Raw genomic sequence first — 4,170 nt, 5'->3', positions numbered from 1 at the left:
TTTGAACTCAATGAGACTGTTGTGGAAATATTCCACATAGAAGTGACACGATAGGCCCATCTATCATGGGTCTCGGAAGATGGCTAACAACAGTTTCTACAACATATCTAATCAACCATGAGATTCAACTGGTTTCTAATTTGTTGTATTTACAATACTATGTTTTGTAACCAAAGAAGTAGAAGGATGCAAGTTTACATGCTAGGGGACTGCAAGGACAGAAGTCATAATTAATCAGTTAATCAGATTCTGCCCAGATCTTGACACCTCCCGTGATGTGGTCTGGCTTATGTCCTCGTGTCTTAAGGATGAAGTGAGAGTGAATGTGCTGCAGCAGTCAGCAGTCCAGCATCTATATCACATGTGATACAAGTGGGCCGCAATATCATATATACCTTGAAAGTAACATCGGTATACAGGGATACGCTAAATGATAAGAACAACAGGGCTCACAAGGCGATCAAACCCACAGGGATCCACTATTGAACGGCAACCAATAATTGTAGCATTTATGGGGTGGTCAGACTGACAAAGTTGATCTCATTATGTCAAAAACTGGTTTGTCTGGCCCATACTCAGATTACAAAGTAGACACAATTCATCTATAACAACTTCTTAATACTGTATAGGTAACGTTTCGGAATAGATCCTTATACAGTTGTCAAGCCCACAGATGAATTGTTTGATAGGCATTACTTAGAAGATTGACGGATGACAAAGTAGACACAATTTATGGATAACAACTTCTTTAATACTCCTAAATCGACATTTATTTATAGGCCCTGCCATATAAATGAAATATTTCTGAGTGCAGCATTAAACAAGTATGCATGAGTGCCACAATGCATCCACTGGACAAAACCAGCCATATCAGCTCAAGTCCATGTTAAAGGACAGGGTTTGTCAGTGATTTTAGGTTCATACGATCTGCGTCACTTTGAGCTTTCGTCACATTTTACATTAACCCATTAAAATGGGCTGAACTAAATAGCTTGAGTACGGGTTTACGCTGAAATGCCAAATGTAACTATAATCCTATTTAAAACTGGACTTTGCCACAGACAGAAATATTGTAATAAGCACATAATGAAACTGAGACATGTCCCTTCGTAATTAGTGTTATCATTAACTGTTGCACATTATAAGAGAGTGGAATTAAATTAGCTAGGACTGTGGATGCCTTTACTTAAGTATCGCTTAGGGCGTTTGTAAGTGTGTCAGTTACCAGTGACCAAGATACCTGCAATGCCACAACATTTCAGGTGTGAACACAGCGACCAATATACCTGCAATGTCACAACAGTTCGGGTGTGAACACAGTGGCCAATATACCTGCAATGTCACAACTGTTTGGGTGTGAACACACTGACCAATTTACCTGCAATGTCACAACAGTTCGGGTGTGAACACAGCGACCAATTTACCTGCAATGTCACAACTGTTTGGGTGTGAACACACTGACCAATATACCTGCAATGTCACAACTGTTCGGGTGTGAACACAGTGGCCAATTCACCTGCAATGTCACAACAGTTCGGGTGTGAACACACTGACCAATACACCTGCAATGTCACAACTGTTCGGGTGTGAACACAGTGACCAATATACCTGCAATGTCACAACTGTTCGGGTGTGAACACACTGACCAATATACCTGCAATGTCACAACTGTTCGGGTGTGAACACACTGACCAATATACCTGCAATGTCACAACTGTTCGGGTGTGAACACAGTGGCCAATTCACCTGCAATGTCACAACCGTTCGGGTGTGAACACACTGACCAATATACCTGCAATGTCACAACTGTTCGGGTGTGAACACAGTGGCCAATTCACCTGCAATGTCACAACAGTTCAAGTGTGAACACACTGACCAATACACCTGCAATGTCACAACTGTTCGGGTGTGAACACACTGACCAATATACCTGCAATGTCACAACTGTTCGGGTGTGAACACACTGACCAATAGACCTGCAATGTCACAACTGTTCGGGTGTGAACACAGTGGCCAATTCACCTGCAATGTCACAACAGTTCGGGTGTGAACACACTGACCAATATACCTGCAATGTCACAACTGTTCGGGTGTGAACACACTGACCAATATACTTGCAATGTCACAACAGTTGGGGTGTGAACACACTGACAAAATTACCTGCAATGTCACAACTGTTCGGGTGTGAACACACTGACCAATATACTTGCAATGTCACAACAGTTGGGGTGTGAACACACTGACAAATTTACCTGCAATGTCACCACTCTACGGGTGTGAACACAGTGGCCAATATACCTGCAATGTCACAACTGTTCGGGTGTGAACACACTGACCAATATACCTGCAATGCCAGAACAGTTATGTCAAAATATGAATCGTGATTCAGTGTGGCTACACCCAGTTGTAACATAATTTATATTTTATGGGTGCTTCATATTTTAAGACCCCCCCCCCCCCCCCCCCCCCCACGATGTACGTCTTGAGCGTATAAAATAAATATGCATCAGATCACACTAAAGGGAGGGAGGTCAATATATTCTCAGAAGTAACGACTTTTTTTTGAACTTATCAAATGCAGTACTTGATAAAAGTTAGTATTTAAATAGTAATATTATAATCTTAATCTTATTATAATGTCACAGATCGCTGTACTTAAAGAAAACAAGGTGCTCAAAGTGAAGCCCTTTTCCCTCTACATTCTCAACATAGTCTCTATCAGAAGTGTTTGGCTTGTGTTGGGTCCGACTTGGCCCGGGCGGTCAAAATCAACTATAAACACACAGATGTATCTTCAAATGTGTTTACATCTATAGATTAGTATTAAATCTACCTATATACCACTTTATAATGTCACGGTGCATCGTATTTCAAGAAAACAAGGTGCTCTAAGTGAAGGATTTTTACTGTATTTTCTTCAGAAGATATATATCAGAAGCGTTGGATCCGACTTGGCCCGGGCTGTCAAAACCAACTTAAACCTCACAGATGTATCATCAAATGGATTCACATCTGTGACATTATAAAGTAGTATTTAGGTAGATATAATACTAATCGATAGATGTGAATCCATTTGATGATATATCTGTGAGGTTTAAGTTGATTTTGACAGCCCGGGCCAAGTCGGACCCAACATTTCTGACTTGGATTTTCTTAAGAAAATACAGTAAAAATGCTTCACCTTAACGGCCCAGATTTCTTTAAATGTGATACACTGGAACATTATAAAGTGGTATTTAGGTAGATATAATGCTAATCTATAGATGTGAATCCATTTCATGTTACATCTGTGAGGTTTAAGTTGATTTTGACAGCCCGGGCCAAGTCGGAGCGAACTGTGTGACTGTCGAGAGTATAGGGAGAAGAGGTCTACTTTAACCAACGTGTCTGCTTTAAATACGATGAACAGTGACGTTATAAAGTGTTTTTGACTTAGATATAGTACTATCCTATAAATATAAACGCTATGCCGACAGATGAAAATTCGTATCACGATAGCTAGAAGTATTTGATACGTGTCAAATCTTATTTCGTTTAACGATTGCTCTTTTACATGTTACCTAGATCAGCGACGCTAACACATAGCTCCACTTTCTAGTTTTCAAGTGATTTACTCCGAATTACTTAATTATGCTGCACGTTTTGGATTGGCGATTGTTCAGTAGTGTCATGTGTGTATGTTACATCAATAATATGTAGGTATGATCGCAGATAATGAAGTAATTAGCCAATAACACTTTGGCCCGTCTTGGCCCGGCCCGGCCCGACTTTTAGGCAATGCCCCTGAAAGGTCTTCTTCTGGTCCTTCTTCAGAGTAAAGTTTGCATGATCTGCATATTGAAATTGAATGTGTTCATTCCCTTCATATCAATGCATTTTTATAGATTATTTTTATCCCATGTGGGATTTGCTCCATATGCTAATTTATAACGTCCACTGAGAGGGTCACGATCGACGCTTCTTGCAGAAATGGCGTCCGATACGATAAATATCATCTGGAGCAGTCGCAAATGGGATATAAAAAATAAGTCCTCCCAGATATACTCAGTGAAACATAAACCGCCTTCCTTAAAAATCGTTTGTTCGGGGAAAATACATTAATATGATATGATATATTAGTATCTCAGACTGACCTTGGGAGTAGGCAGTCGTGCGCCCATCTCCAAATAT

The sequence above is a fragment of the Haliotis rufescens genome, unplaced genomic scaffold (assembly GCF_023055435.1).
Source record: "Haliotis rufescens isolate VD_foot unplaced genomic scaffold, xgHalRufe1.0.p SCAF_5, whole genome shotgun sequence".
Lineage (NCBI taxonomy): Eukaryota > Metazoa > Mollusca > Gastropoda > Lepetellida > Haliotidae > Haliotis > Haliotis rufescens.
Note: the sequence above shows the minus strand (reverse complement) of the source record.